Source organism: Euleptes europaea, chromosome 14 (genome assembly GCF_029931775.1).
Source record: "Euleptes europaea isolate rEulEur1 chromosome 14, rEulEur1.hap1, whole genome shotgun sequence".
Taxonomy (NCBI): domain Eukaryota; kingdom Metazoa; phylum Chordata; class Lepidosauria; order Squamata; family Sphaerodactylidae; genus Euleptes; species Euleptes europaea.
In genome coordinates this window covers 59788074-59804753 of record NC_079325.1, presented here as the reverse complement: position 1 = coordinate 59804753, position 16680 = coordinate 59788074, and positions in this window count along the sequence as shown.

Below are 16680 nucleotides of genomic sequence, written 5' to 3'. Positions count from 1 at the left end.
AGAACTGTGACTGGCCCAAGGTCAGCCAGCAGGCTTCATGGGGAGGAGTGGGGAACCAACCTGGTTCTCCAGATTAGAGTCCTCAGTCTGCTCTTAACCACTACACCACGCTGTCTGTCTGAAATGCATTTGCCATTCTCTTAATACCCAAGATCATGAGCAGAGAGTCTTGAACTCTGTGGTACTGAATGGAAGGTTAGTTTCCCTGTGTGTGTGTTAAGTGCCGTCAAGTCGCTTCCGACTCATGGTGACCGACTAGTTTCCTTAGATCCCTTAAAATTGCTGCTTTTTAGATAAACACCATCTTCCACATTTCTAGATATTATGTTGCAGAAGAATTTGAAAAACTGTTTACAGTAAGAGTTCTTCAGCAGTGGAGTGGGCTACCTAGGGAGGTGTTGAGCTCCCCCCTCCCTGGCAGTCTTTAAGCAGCAGCTGGACAAACACTTGTCAGGGATGCTCTAGGCTGATCCTGCAGTGAGCAGGGGGTTGGACTGGATGGCCTCTATGGACCCTTCCAACTCTGTCATTTTGTCTTTGCATGTGCATGTTCAATATGGTCATGAGACCTGGCAGTGTGACACATGTACCATTGGCCATGCATCCATGAAGTGCCAACATTACTAATGGAGCACCTGTTGTATGATGACACCCACTGTGTCACTGATATTTACATTGGTGTATTATGCGACTGCCCAGACCTGGATGGCCCAGGCTATAAGCCCACTCTCATCAGTTTTCAGAAGCTAAGCAGGGTCGGCCCTGGTTAGTACTTGGATTAGACTTTTTTAAAAACCCTGGGGTTACAGGGGAAAACAGCAGCCAAGGGTCTACAGCAAGAGAAGAGAAGAAGAAGAATTGGTTTTTAATATGCCGACTTTCTCTACCACTTAAGGAAGAATCAAACCGGCTTACAATCACCTTCCCTTCCCCACCACAGACACCCTGTGAGGTAGGTGGGGCTAAGAGCTGTGACTAGCCCAAGGTCGCCCAGCTGGCCTTATGTGTAGGAGTGGGGAAACCAATCCAGTTCAACAGATTAGCATCAGCTGCTCATGTGGAGGAGTGGGGAATCAAACCCAATTCTCCAGATCAGAGTCCACCACTCCAAACCACCGCTCTTAACCACTATACCATGCTGGCTCTCCCAAGGAGAATGGCATCGATGGGGGGTTGGGGAAATGTGCATTTTCCATCCATACAGCATGCAAATGTGCTTTAAGTGCATTACTGTTTTTTAAGTACATCAAACCAGATTTGGGAACAATCGAAGCAAAGCAGAGGGAAATCTGGAAAGTGGACGATTATAGATGATGATGTGTGAATGCCTTTTTTTTTTGTTCTTTGTTCTGGATGCCAAAGTGGAGCAAAGACTCTATGCTATTCAATGACCACTTTGAAAACTCATGGAAGAAAAGGAAAGCAGACAGACCTTTAACTACCAGCCATCGTTACTGCATTAGAATAATGAGAGCACACAGAATCTCCTCCCGCCTGCCAGATGTTCCCCTGCTTGGAAGGATTTCAATCCACTTGCATCTGTCAGTTGACTTCAAACAAGTCATCCTGGGTGGTGTGAAAAACCACATTAATCTCAGCTGCTGCACAACTGTTCCACATCCCTCTCTATGGCCAACGTGATGATGAGTCAGGGGAACCTTCTTCGCAAGCCCCCACATATTACTTAAGACAAGTTCATGAAAAACAGAGGCATCACAACGTGTCATCTAAGGCTGATCAATAATTTATGCTACCTTCAGAAGAGAGCATGAAAATGCAATCCTGCAATGGCGGCGGCAGCAGCAGCAAGTGGCACAGGAGTGGCTGAGAATGGTGCCCGCGCACCACGATCTGCTCACTGCTGCCACCATCCCAACCCCCACCCCTCCCTTTCCCACATTGCACCTGCACAAAAGCCAAAAAAACCCATCCCTCCCTGTTGCTTGCCAAGCTGCATTATAGTGCTGCAGCACAGCTCGGCAGGGAAATGGGGGGGGGGGGTTCAAAGGACTAGAAAGGGGTGGGAAATGGTGCATGAGAATGGGCAGCCCTGTGCCCATTTGAAAGGAGGGGCTTGGGACTGCCCTCCCCCCATGGTGACCACGGCTGGTGCATCCAGACAGATGCACAATCAGCAGCCATGATGCAGGTCCCCCTTTAATTTGGAGGAAAATGGGTTTATTGTTTCAAAGGGGAAAATAAACCTGCTTTTCTCTGATTTTTCTCCTTTGGACTCAAAGGGGGAAACCCCAGGGTCACTTGGAACAAGCACAACATCATGTGCACATTCCCCTTCATTGCAGGAGCTTTTTGCACTCTGTGCCAGGAAAAATCTGGAAGCCTCCTTAGAGAGATGGAAATCATCCTAAAAAATGTCTCTGCACTTATCATATTTATTTTATCTGGCTGCCCATCCCTGCAGTTGCCCCAACACCCTTTGGAGACATTGCCAGGGGGTAAACCCTAAGTATGGTCACCCAAACAATCTCTTGGGTGACTTGCAGTCAAGACTGGTCCTGATTCTAGCCAGTGCTGAAGCACAAGATGAGAAACACAACTGTAGTTTAGCACAACCAAGAACATGAGAGCATCAGAAGAGCCCTGCTGGATCAGACCAGCAGTCCATCTAGGGCAGCAACATGTCTCAGACTGGGGCCAGCCAGTTGCCCTGGAAGAAGCTCAACAAACAGGGCGTGGAGGCCAAGGCCCCTTCCCCGGTCTGATGGTGCCTCCTGGCACTGTGGGACTCAGAGGTCTGCTGCTCCCTCTAAACACGGAGCTCTGCTTCACTCACTGTGACCAGCAGCCATCAATAGACCTCTCCCTCATGCATCTGTTAAACTCCTTTTTAAAGCCATCTTTGCTCATGGCCATGCCTACATCTTCTGGCAGTTAATTGGCCATTGAGTGAAAATGTACATCCTTTTGTCTGTCCTGAATCTGTGGCCCATCAACTTCATTGCCTCCCCCCCCCCCACTGCCCCAATGCTGGTACTAGAGGTCTCAGTCTATAGCGGTAGATACTGTATCCTAAAGCCCTGACCTGGATGGCCCAGGCTAGCCTGATCTCGTCGTCAGCTCTAGCCTCGTGATAATTTCATGAATAAATTCCATGAGATGCTTAGTCCAGAAAATCAGGTTTATTCAGAAAAGTCAACAGGTTTCAGAAGCCTAAAAGTCAAATGGACTCTAATGCAGGCGACAGGCAGATACAGAACATAAGTAGCAAAACGTAGACTGATAACAGGGCACCATGGTAACCACCACCACCCCCCCCCCCCCCGGAGACCAAAGGAGACCAACGGGGCACTCGGTGCTTCACACGGCGCAAAGTCTAAACAGAGAATCAGGCGAGACCTTGAATGAGGAACACAACAGCAGCTGCTCACAACCACAGCATAACATTCCCAGGACCTGCTCCTGATATTCTGCCCCTCCAAAAGCCTCCCTCACCCCCCAGTGGCAGGCTTGTGAGGGTAGGCGGCATGAAAGTCCCGAACCAACCAGGGGGCGGAGATGTCCCTGGCACGTACCCACTCAACTTGCGCGGAGCCAAAATGTTTCCAACGGACTAATATTGAAGGGTGCCCCGGTGACATCACGAATCTAAGATTTTAGCGACTGTGAAATGCTCCTCCCCCCCACCATCTCGGGCATCTCAGGTACCTCAGGCAGTGGTTCTGGATGCCATTTTTGGGAGGGCACATACGGTTTGAGGAGACTGGCGTGAAATACCGGATGAATTCTGCGTAGAGATTTGGGGAGGGAGAGTTCCACGGTGACCTGGTTGATGATGCGGGAGATGGGGAAAGGACCCACATATTTGGCGCTGAGTTTGCCGCAGGGGCGAGTGGAGTACAGATTCTTGGTGGATAAGTACACTAGGTCCCCCACCTTACAGTCCTTCCCTGGTGAACGGTGCTTGTCAGCCTGAACTTTGTATTTGCGCTTGGCTCGTTCTAAATTTTTAACAAGCCATGGCCAAGTCGTTTGGATGGTGTGCACCCACTCGTTCACGTCAGAGTGCTCCCCCTCCCCAGACACATCAAAGTGCCCGATGGGGTGAAAGTCTTTGCCTTACACTGCCTGAAAGGGACTAAACCCAGTGGACTGATGGACTGCATTATTGTAAGCGTATTCTGCAAAGGGCAATAAGTCTACCCAATCATCCTGGTGGTGATTAACATAACAGCATAAGTAGCATTCCAGTACAGCATTCACTCGCTCTGTTTGACCATCAGTTTGAGGATGAAAGGCAGACCCTGTTCCACCCCAACCAATTTCAGAAAGGCCCTCCAGAATCTGGCCACATATGTGCCCCCCCCCGGTCACTCACGATCTTGCGCGGAAAACTATGTAGTCGGAAGACATGTGACACAAAGAGGCAGGCCAGTTTTGGGGTGGAACAGATCAGTAATCACCCAAAGTACTGTTTTTCCCCCACTGGGGGGAAGATCTGTCATGAAATCCATTGCAATCACTTCCCAGGGTTTAGAGGGGGTCTCCAAGGGTTGTAAGAGTCCGGGCGGCTTGCCTTGGGGCCGTTTGGCTGCGGCACAGACGGGGCAGCTGCGGATAAAAGAGTCTACATCCAATCGCATGCCCGCCCACCAGAATTGACGCCATAATAGATGTAACGTTTTGAGGAATCCAAAATGTCCGGCCGTCTTGGCCCCATGAACCAAGCCTAATACCTCCCCCCTTAACCCTGCAGAAACGTACAACTTGGAATCTTTGTACCCAACGTCTCCCCGTTTCACTAGAGTAGCCGGTAAGGCTTGTGCAGAGCTGTCAGCTTGGTAGCTACGACGCAGATGTTCTTTGAATGAATCAGGCAGTTCCTCCACCCCCTCAACCCCGGGAGTTGTGGAGGTGGGTGGTGCTGGCGGAGCTGGTGCCCCGGGAGGGAGCGGAGCTGAGCGGCCAGGACTCTGCACTTTGGGAATGACAGGTTGTTCGGTCAGCGGAGACAATGAGACGGGCGGCCCTGCCGGCTCAGCTGGGCGCGAGGTTTGCCCGTCCTCCGACAGCAGTGGCGGCGACAGGGTTTGGGATCGCGTTTGCACTGCGAGCATGGGCAATAAATGTCCCTGGGCAGGGGTGAAGAGCGAGTCAGTTGGCCGATCAACTTTGGTAGGATATTGGGGAAGTCTACACAAAGTAAGTTTTGCTTCCCCGGTACATGTTTCAAAACGAAGCAAAATTGAGCAAAGAAGTCCGCCCAGCGCACCTGTTTCGCGGACAGCTTGCGAGCCCCTGTTAGGGCCTCCAGGTTCTTGTGATCGCTCCAGACTTCAAATGGTAGTTTGGAACCTTCTAAGAACTGTCTCCACACAGTCAGGGCATGCTTGACAGCAGCAGCAGGGCATGCTTTTTCCCATATGGGCCAGTTGAGCTCGGACTGTATGAATTTTTTAGAGAAGTAAGCGCACGGATGCAATTGACCATCTTCCCCCCGCTGCAACAAGGCTCCCCCCATAGCGACTTCAGATGCATCAACTTGCACAATAAACATTTGGTTACAGTCTGGGTGTTGTAAAACAGGTTCAGAAGTAAACAGGCATTTCAGAGTGTCAAAAGCAGTTTGACAGTGGGGGGTCCAATTTACTCGAGCGTTGGGCAAGGTAGCTGTATTCCCCTTCCCCTTAGTCTTAAGGAGGTCTGTGATGGGGAGTGCAATGTGAGCGAAATTGGGGAGGAATGTTCTGTAAAAGTTTGCAAATCCAAGAAACTTCTGAACTTGCTTAGGGGTGGAGGGTGGCTCCCAATCGAGTACTGCTTGCACTTTGTCAGGGTCCATAGTTAGCCCATGGTGTGAAATGAAATATCCGAGGAATGTCAACTGCTTTTGGTGAAATTCACACTTGGATACCTTAGCATAGAGCTGATTGTCTCTGAGACGTTGCAACACTTTTCAAACCAAGACAACATGTTTGTCCATAGTTTTAGAATAAATAAGTATATCATCCAGATAAACTATAACCCCTTCGTGTAGAAGGTCATGTAGGATCTCATTAATGAGTTGCATGAAGACCCCTAGAGCCCCTTTTAACCCAAAGGGCATGACCAGAAATTCAAACATCCCAAAGCAACTTGAAAATGCTGTTAGAGCCTCATCCCCCTCCCGGATCCTAACTCTGTAATACGCTTTGACTAGATCCAATTTAGTGGAGATATGTCCCTCTTTCAGTTGTCCGAGGAGATCTGAAAGGAGAGGGATGGGGTAAGCGTTGGTTTGTGTGACAGCGTTGAGCTTGTGAAAGTCAATACACAAATGCAAATCTCCAGTTTTCTTGCGTACAAAGAAAGCGGGTGCAGAAAAGGGAGCAGTGGAGGGACGGATGAAGCCCCGAGCTAGGTTCTTATCCAGGAAGTCCTGAAGCACCCCCCTCTCTGTAGGGCTCATTGGGTAAATCTTACTTTTTGACAGTTTTCCATTGCCCACCACTTCAATAGCACAGTCTGTCCGGCAGTGGGGGGGGGGTGGCAAGATGTCACATTTAGGGCTGTTGAATTAAAACAAATTCGGTATAATTCGGATTCGGCTGAATTCGGCCCGTTTAGATTCGGGATATGCTGAAGTCCGAACTCCCCCGCTTCGGGTCCATGCAATTCGGCAGGAATTCAATGTTCGGGGAAAAAATTCAGCCGAATAAAGCCATTAAAAACACAACCGCGCCTTTCCGTGGCTCTGGGGGGCATTTTTTGGGGTAGAAGTCCCAAACTTTCAGCGGAGCTTCAAAGGACGTTTCTTGAAAGACCCCCCAAGTTTTGTAAAGATTGGGTCAGGGGGGGCTGAGATATGGGCCCTGAAAGGGGTCCCCCACCCTTAATGTGCATCTCTGAGCAGAGCTTGCCGCCCACGCACAAAGCTCCCAGCCCCGACAAACAGCTGAGAAGTCAAATGCATTCTTTAAGTCACCATTTGAAAACCAGTTTTGAGCAAGCATCCAAATAGACCTAACCGATCTTAAGACACAGGGAGAGAGAGACTCGAGGGGGCACACACCCCAGGCAGAATGGGCGAAAGCCCCCTTTGGCTTCCCCCCACCCACAGAAACTGCTCCCTCCCCCCCACACACACACAGACTCTGCTTCCCCCCCACACACACACACAGGAGAAAAATTATAGATTAAAGCCCCCAAAGGGGTCTTACTGTGGCTGTCTTCTGTTCCATCAGGAGGGGTTGGGGAGGACTGGGTAATTCAAGATTTAGGCACGAGACGTTTTGCTCTGGAGATGAATACAGGATCGGCTGATCCATTCATCCCAATAGGGGAAAGGGGAAAGCCTATATCTCGGGACCCCCTGACCCAATGTTCACAAAACTTGGGTGGTCTCTTAAGAAGGCTTGTCTGAAGCTCCGCTCAAAGTTTGGGATCTGCACCCCCAAACATGTGCCCCCTGCAGCCACGGAAAGAGAAAAGGGGGGAGCCGATATTTCTGCCCCCACTGAACCCATCTTTATGAAACTTGGGTGGTATCTTAAGAAGGATCGTCTGAAGCTATGCTGAAAGTTTGGGGGCTGTATCCCCAAAAAAGCGCGCCCTGCAGCCACGGAAATGGAAAAGGGGGAGGGAAAAGGGGTGGAGCCCATATCTCGAGACCCCCTGACCCAATGTGTACAAAACTTGGGGGGTATCTTAAGAAGGCTCATCTGAAGCTCCACTCAAAGTTTGGGGTCTGTACCCCCCAAAATGCACCCCCTGCAGCCATGGAAAGAAAAAAGGGGGAGCCCATATCTCGGGACCCCCTGACCCAATGTTTACAAAACTTGGGTGGTCTCTTAAGAAGGCTTGTCTGAATCTCAGCTGAAAGTTTGGGGTCTGTACCCCAAAAAATACGCCCCCTGCAGCCACAGAAAGCGAATGTGCACAAGCACCCACACACACACACACACACACGAGGATTTCCCTCTCTCTCTCTCTCCCCGGCCGAGCCGCACATCAGTTGATTCCTCCAGTACTCAATCCTGACTGATTGACCCAGCTTGGCCACCGATTGGCTGGGGGAGGAGAATTCTGCTTACTGACGGTTATGCTGCTTACTGACGGCCCCGAATTGGCCGGATTTATTCGTGAACTCCCGAACTCACTGAATTCGGCTCCCCGGTTGCCCACCATTTTTGAGTTCAGTTCATCCTGAACTAAAAACCACTGAATCAGGGGAAATTCGGCTGTTTTTCAGTTTAGGCCGAACCGAATCAACAGCCCTAGTCACATTCTTGCACGTTAAACACATCTGCAAAGTCTTGATATTGGGGGGGGCAGTGCGGGCGGATCAGAGGTCTCTGAGGCCAGGGCAGGGGTTGGGGTATTGACAGTTTTAACCGCCACCTCGTATCGGTGTTGGCTGGAGCAGCGTCCTTGGCTTGACGGCTGGTAAGGGTGATGAACTGCCGACGGCTTTCCACTTCTTCCAGTAAAATCCACTCCTCCAAAGTCGCTGGGTCTCGTTGCATGTAGGCCCAATTTAGAAAATCGGGATTCAGGGCTGTACGGAAGTAATGGATCCGAGTGGCCTCCGGCCAATCGACTATTTTACTCGCCAGTCTTTGAAACTGGTCGGCGAATTCTCTCACAGGGGTAGAGCCTTGGCGGAGTTGCAGGATGGCAGTTTTGGCTTTTCCCCCCTGGAATTGGTATTCAAAACACCTCCGCAGTGCCCTCATGAACTCATTCAGAGAGTGTATGGATCGGGCCCGCATATCAAATTGAAGGGTCATCCACTTGGCAGCCCTTCCCATCAGCAGAGACGATACGAACCGCACTCGGCTGTCTTCTGTAGGGAAGGCATGCCCATGTTCCCTCATGTAACTGTCCACTTGATGTAAAAAACACAGCAACGCGTCAGCGGAGCGGTCGAAAGGGATGCGTAACCGAGGCGGCTTCCACGGGGTGGCAGGGGCTACTGGTCCCGCCGCCAATAATGGAGGACTGGCTGGAGGTGCCACTGGTTGCCCTGGCAGCGCTGCTGGCGCTCCTGCTGGCAGCCGCATCTCGGGGTTCCGGGGACCATGTAGAAAAGGACCATTCCGATTTATCGCGGCTCCCCGCTTGCACCCCAAAGGCACCTCGAGCCCAAGCCGCGGCTTCCTCCTCCGCCCGCTGTTGGTCAGCGAGCGTTTTACACACCGCGAGTCTGGGAGACACTGTCCTTCAGTGTTACTCCTCTAAAGATGCCTGCCACAGCTGCTGGTGAAATGTCAGGAAAGAGAATACCAAGACCACGGTCACACAGCCCGGATAACCTACAAGAACCAATACCAGGGTTTCTGTGCAGAGGAAGGCACTGGCAAACCACCTCTGTTAGTCTCTAGACCCCAAAAGGGGTCGCCATAAGTCGGCTGCGACTTGACGGCACTTTACACACACACACACACACACACTGTATCCTAAAGACAACAGCATCCTAAAGCTCCAGTACTGGAAGAGAGTAAAATCCCCAGTTCAAGAGTGGTGTTCTCGTGCAAGAGAACACCAGTCTTGAACTGGGGATTTTACCACCATAGCTCTAAAGCCAGCATGGCGTGGTGGTTAGAATATGGGAGAGCCAGGTCTGACTCTCCTCTGTGCCATGAAAGCTCCCTGGGTGACCTTGGGCCTGTTACTCTCTGTTACCTCACAGGGTTGTTGTTGAGAGGATATAATGGCAGAGGGGAGCAATAAACTGTAAACCACTTTGGGTCTCCATCAGGGGAAAAAACCTCTAGATGAAGGCCAGCCGTCCCAGGTGGGCTGGAAGGAAGAGCGGGACGTGGACCTTTGTCTCAGGGGCTGCCCTTTGGTGCCTGGCAACAAGTAGGAATCTCATTGGCACCCTCTGCATCCTCATCCTAAGCTTTGCCTCCAACTAAGTCAGCTCTGTGCTGGCAAATGCGAAGATGTGTTGGCCTAGGGGGGCCCTACTTGAGTGATGACGTTCAAATGGGCCATGTGAGGGGACAGCTGGGACAGAGCAGGGCTTAGTTGACACCATGAGCCACCCCAACCTGCAATGTTACATAAACCTCAGGCTGGGACCCTTGCCAGGGCTGTCTGGTAGCTCTCCCCAGGCAGGGCTCATCTCAGGGAACTGGAGCCCCGCTCCCCCCCCCCGCCTTGCCTTCCTCTGCAGCCCTGCCTGCCTGGGGCGACGTGGCGCTGCAACCGGCTACGGAACCACTACTGCCCTCTGCTGTGCCACATTCCAACCTGTGATTGGCCCAAGGTCACCCAGCAGGCTTCATGTGGAGGAAAAGTGGGGAATCATAACTGGTTCACCACATTAGAGACCACCACTCTTAGCCACTACACCACGCTGCCCCACTAGGCAAAGCAGGCTGCTTATTGCAAGGGATGGGGTGGGAGAGAGGACAGAGCACAGCAGGACCCAGCTCCGGCTGTTTGGATGATTCCACCCCACCCCCATCACAGCAATCCATCCCGCCTGATAGGGAATTCAGGCCCCACGCCCAACCTGAATCCCCAACCCCAAAGCAGGATGCTGAGCAACGCAGGCCGTGTTCTGGTTCTGAGGTCTGTCTCCACACTGGGGAACACGTGAGAGACACCAGGAATGAGGCAAAGGCAGGGAAAAGTTCTGAAAAGAGGCGCTTCCTCATCTCCAAGTGTTCTTTGTGGAATGGAATCAAAGAAAGCATGAATGAAAAAGGGGGAGAAATGATACCGCAGAGCAAGACGGTGAGAAGGGCCCTAATTAAGCACAAACAACCTACCATTTTTTCTTCAACGCTCTTGCTACGGGCTGTGTTTTGCTGCTGTATCGAAGAACCTGGGTGCAAAATCCATTTGCTGAATGAGGGGCGAGAAGAAGCTGGTGCTTCTGGGTTCAGAGTATATCCCAGGTGGGCCTTGTGGTACCTTGGACAAAGCTGAACGTCGAAAAGAGAAGGCAATCCTGTAGAGTGCAATGCTAAGAGCCCATGTTAGCCTTCTGTTCGTCCATCGGGTTGTCCTTCTGAAAAACTCCCAGCCCTCAACAAGCTGATTCTGGGTTATGTGGAGAAGTGCTTCCTTTGGCCTCCCCATTCAGGAGAGGGAGACAAGCATCTACTCTGCTCCCCAAACTGCTTAAGCAGGAGATTGTAAGCTGCCTATAAATACAGAGTAAATAAGAATGGCTCCAACCCCCCCATCCCCACCCCCACTCCCCATCTGCTCCGAGACAAATCCCAAACAAATGAAAGGGGCATCAAGGGAAACTAATGAGCAGCAGATGCTCCCCGCCTGAGCCATGAGGCATGCAGCTGCAAAGAGGCACGCAGCCCGTCCTTTTTTGTCAAGGCCGCACAACCTGCCCCCCCTTCTTGCCACCCTCGGAAACACCACTTCCCTGACAATCAGGCCGCTCCCACTGGCTGCTGCAGCGGATGCTGCAAAGGCATTCTGAATGGCAATGGAGCACCCACAAGCAGTGCTCCCCGGTCTTGCCCCCTTCCCCATGGCCATCATTCCTCCCTTCCATTACACCAGCACTTGCTAAATCTCTGTATCACTAGAAGGTTATTACCATCTATTGCCATCGTCTGCTAGTTCCTCTGAATGTTCAGCTTTCATTACCCCCCCCAAAAAAACGTTTATAACCCTGATCATTGCTGAGGTCTAAGGGGTGCACCTTTCTCCTTATGTCTCTGCAGTGAAAAGGGCTAGATTTTTTTTTAAAATGAAAACCGGATTCAGAGGAGCTGGTGGATTGCAGCAACAGATTGCTATAACATAATTGCACTGTGGTGACCTAGCAATCACTGATTCAAAAAATACGTCTGAAAAAGCCCTCCAGTGGCATGGGGAACAGGTGGCAGCCCCAAAGGGATGAGGCAAAAAATGGTGCCAATGTAGGCAGCACCTGCAGAAATGTACACCTTCCTGTCTATGTGGCATGCAAAGGTGCTTTGACTGCAATCTTTCCAAAGATCAGTTGCTTCCACATGGAAATTTCGCTGCATTACCCGCCCCCCCCCCAAAAAGGGCAGCAGTTTTTTTGGGTGGGGGCTTCTGCGCAATACCATCACGCAAGTGTCACTTTCTGTGTTTTCTTCAGCTCCACTGTGTGGCTTCCCCAACCTGCTTTGGCACAATCATTCTGGAAAGAGACGACTCCAAATTAGGTGCGGGGTTTCATGCGGCTGGGCACCTAGGGCTCTCTAACCCCCCGCCCCCCCCCTCGCGCACCCGCCGGCGTTAGGCCGGCTTTTTAAAAACCCACTGGTGGTAGATGCAGCGGGTTGGGGTCCTTACGCCGCTGCGACGGTGGCTCCCGCGGGGGGAGGGGGGGCGCTCCCTGTTGCACATTAGCGATGGGGCACCCGCACGGGGGGGGCAGGCCTCGCAGCGAGGGGCTCCATCGCTGCTGTGCAACGGGGAGCGCCCCCCCCCGCGGGAGCCGTCGTCGCAGCCAGGCGGGGTGCGCGAGGCCCCTTACCGTCCGCTGCCTGCAGCAGGAGCGCACGCGCTCCCTCCCTCCCCTGCCGCCGGCCCTCACAACAACCCTGCGAGGGAGGGAGGTGCGGACGAGAGAGGCCGGCCGGCCCCCCTGCCCCGCCTCTCCCCGGCGACCGCCCGGAGCCTGGCAAAGGAAGACCCTGCGCCCGAGCCCCGAGAAGGGGCCGGAGCCTCGTCCTTCGCCGCTGCGGCTGCCCTCTCGGGGGGGGGGGGTTGAACCCTGGCGCTCAGCTTCGTCTGCTCCAGCGGGCGGCCCAAGAGCCAGGCGCCCCCCGCTCCCTGGCCCGGGCGACCCTTCCGAAAAGGTTGCCTGGTTGCCGGGAAAAGACCCCCCTCCCGCTCCCCTTTCCACCTGGCCCCGCGTCTCTTTAGGATCTGGATGCATCTTTGTGTGCCCTGCGCTGCTTTGGCACATGCATGCCCCACCTGCTTTCTGTTTTGGAAAAGCCTCCCTGCTCGGCTGGCTGAAGGCTGCAGTAACCGCGCGGTTAGAGCCTGTTTGGATTCTGCCTTGTTACGAATCAGACGGTTGGTCGGCTCTACCAGGTCACCGTTGACTGCTTAGACCGGCAGCCGCTCTCCATGGTCTCCAGCAGAGGTTCTCCACATTACCTGTTGCTTGGTCCTCTTCACCCCAGATGCCAGGGAATGAACCCAGGGCCATCCTCATGCCAAGCAGATGTTCCGCTGCTCAACGCAGCCCCACTCATCCTAGTTTTCCTACCCATTAGAAAGCTAACATGAAGCTGATGCCCAAATTATTGCTTCACAGTGCTAATGGGGGGGCATTTCCCTCCCTGCCCTTTCTCTCCTGGTCACTTCTGCAACTTTTCCCCCTAACCAGGAGTAGGGAGACCACAAGTAGAAAAATAACTTTGGGGAATATGGGCTGCGGGAGGAGCTCAGCCATGGCCTTTTCCCTGCTCAGTGACTGCTCGACCCCCCTCCCCCGCTGTACTGTATTTGTGCTACTTCCTCAAATGTGAATTTGGAGGCACATTTTTGAAAACCTGCCTGCATTCAGCTTTTCAAAGGATTTGCATCGAATGGAAATGAGTGGCCTTAACTCGGCTTGTTGGCTGTGACCCCCCAGCTCCAGCTCTCCCATCATGGGACTCACGGCGCTGGTTCTGAGAGCCCCAGCTGAGAATGACAACACAGGGAGATCCAGCAGAGTCAGAGAAGGGGGGGTCCCATCGCGCCCAGCATCCTTTTTTGGGCCAGTCAGATGCTCCTGGGAGGCCCAAAAACCAGGTAGAAAGGCAATAACTCTCCTGTATTGTTTGTTCTCAGCATCTGGAAGCCAGAGGTGTGCCACTACTGAACACGGAGGTTGTCATGGTGAATAGGCCTTGAGAAAACTCTCCAAGTTGCCAACAAAATTTCAGCCAACACAAAATTCATTTCAGCTCAGGGGAATCATGCAGGGACTTTTGAGGAAAGCCAAACAAGTTTTAGTGTGGGCCATGCATGTGTTGGGGTGGGACCATCTGTGTATGCTGTGGAGGGGCTGTAGCTCAGTGGCAGAGCAGCTGCTTGGCATGCGGAAGGCCCCTGGTTCAATCCCTGGCAGCATCTCCAAAGGATCTGATGAGAGTTGATCAAAAAGACCTTTCCCTGAGGCCCTGGAGAGCCGCTGCCAGTCCAAGGGGACAAGACTGACATGGACGGGCCAACGGCCTGACTCCAAGCAAGGCACACTGAAGACTCTGTCTGCCATTGACAGTTATCCTGAGCAAGAGCCTTCTTTGGGTGCCTTTTGCCGGCTCAACAGCAACGGGCCAACAGCACTAGGGAGAGGCTGCCAGGCAGTAGGCAGGGTGAGTGCATCAGCCTCAGACCCCAAGAAGGATGCTTACCAGTGCAGTCAGGCCCTAGAGCAGATGCTGCCTGGAGCAGATGCACAGACTGAGCCCCCAAAGCTGCATGCTGGGAAGGTCTTTCTGAAGGGCAGTTTTTTCATACAATTTATGTACAGTTTCTACAGAAGCCTTGCTTGGGTGGGGTGTGTCTCAGGGGCTGTGAAGCCAGACAAGGGCTTGGGGGAGGGCTGCCTGGGACCCCATCTGTGCAGCAGCTCTGTGATGGAAGAGAAGTGTAATAGAAATGTAATCAATAAATAATGATGGCATTTCTCAAGGCTTCTTTGTGGGGGTTTTGCACACACACACTGCATTTGAGTCTCAGCTGCATCACATTTGGAATTCAAAAACACTGTGATGTGAGATTGCCTTTGCGACAGATTGTGGGCCGCCTCCAGCAAATGCGCATGAAGATTACATCCTAGTTGGTTTGGAGGAGGGGCTGGGTGAGGGGAGGTGTCTGGTGTGTCTTCTCTCTCCCTGCTGATGGATTTATTTTTATATATAATCTGGTAAATAAATACTGGACTCTGTCCATGGGGTAAGCCTTCTCGGGGGCCGTTTCTGTCACAGCATCACCCTTTGCTTGACCTGCCATTGCTGTCAATGGCAGCTTGCTTCCATGTTGTATTGGAAAGACAAAAAAAAAAAAAAATAGCTACAGCAAAGTGACCCAGTTTCCTAACCAGCTGCATGCTGGCCAGGCAAACAGACACCGGTCCAGATCTCCATGGCAACGGAATGTGCTCACACTTTAATTACCTTTGTACACCAGACACTTTTCCTCTTTGAGAATGCATGGCTTTCAGATCAAATAAACATGTGCCCCACCCCAGACAGGGAGCCCAAGAGTAAGGGGAAAGTGGGGGTAGCTCTGACTGCCGCAGCCCCCAGCCCTCTCCATGCCCCCCCCACCTGGAGGAGCTCTGGGATCAAGTTGGGAATGTGAGGGGGGAATTCTTCTGTTCAACTCTCAGCTCAAGAATGAACTCACAAGGTGACAATCCACACTTTCCTCTACCCCAGCTCATGGCAGTGGTCTACCTTGCAGGTCTGTGGTCAGGAACACTGAGGCAATGCACGGGAAGACTTCTGGACACCTGAAAGGAGCCCTCGAGATGTCAGGCATGATTGTGCTTCGTTTCATGAGCTGCCGGGGCCACACAGAGCCACCTCCAATGAAAGATCCGGGCTTTTTAACGTGGGATCTGCGAATCAGTGAAGCAGACCAATGTATTCAGCAGGACTTTCAGCCCAGGTAATAGGAGCCCAGACTTGCCATCCCAGAAAGGACACTGCCTCTCTTCTTACCCCACAGGCTGCCTTTAGAGGTGATTCCAAAACCAGCCCCCTGTGCTCACTGACAGGCCTGCTCTGGTCCTGGCAGCTCTCAGTGCAAATCCATGTTCACTTCGAATGAAGCTGAGAACAGTGACCTCATTAAGAGGATGGGTGGGGGACTAGTTGGAGCCCAGCCCCAGAGAGGTGGGGGGAGTAGTGCTGTGCAGGGGGTGGGGGCTGACACTGCCAGCTGGGCCTGTCATACTGATTGACTTAGTCCACTTTTACTCTTCTAAGAAACTCAGGGTAATCTACAAGGCTCTCCCCTCCTCCAACAACCCTGTAAGGTAGGTTAGGCGGGTGGGAAGGGTCTCCCCAGGCCCAGCCCAATGCTAAACCACAAGAGCCACTTGTGCCAGGTGTCTGAGGCATAAGAGACTCATCCCAGCAGGCAGAAGGCCCTCTTGGTCTGGCGCAGGACATAGTGATTGTGAGGCCCTGGGCAACCATCCAGGATGGAGCCCCAGAATCTGTGCCACCCCACCTCCCACTGGGCCCCCTGCTGCACCTACCCCGCCCGCCTGCCACCAGGGTGGAAGCAAGGGGTTGCCCTTGCCTGATGTGAGGCAGGTGGGAGCTGCTGCCACCACCAGAAGCCCAAACCCCAGATGGGGCAGGTGTGAAGCAGCCACTGCTGCTGAGGCAGCTGCTCCTCTGTCTGGGGGCGGGGGAGGTTGGGACCCCTCATTGTGGGGCCTGGGGCAGCCACCCCTGTTGCCCATTGGTTAAGACAGTCCCAATGTGATGTGATGCGGCCCACCTCCTTCCTCTCCCCAGTTGCTCCTGGATCAAAGAGCAGAATCAAAAAGATCGACCTGGCACTTCACCAGCTTGGCTCTTGCCCGCTACCCTCCTTGAGTCCCTTCTAACGCACAGTGTGGAACGTACTCTGGCTGTTTCCTTTTTAATCTGCAGAAGGAGAAAGAATCAAATATAACGTGACCCATTTTCCCTTCTCTCCCTGGATGAAGGATGCCAGCGTGGCAAGGGGCTCCATAGCAACAGAAGATGCACAATTTAATTACTGAATCCC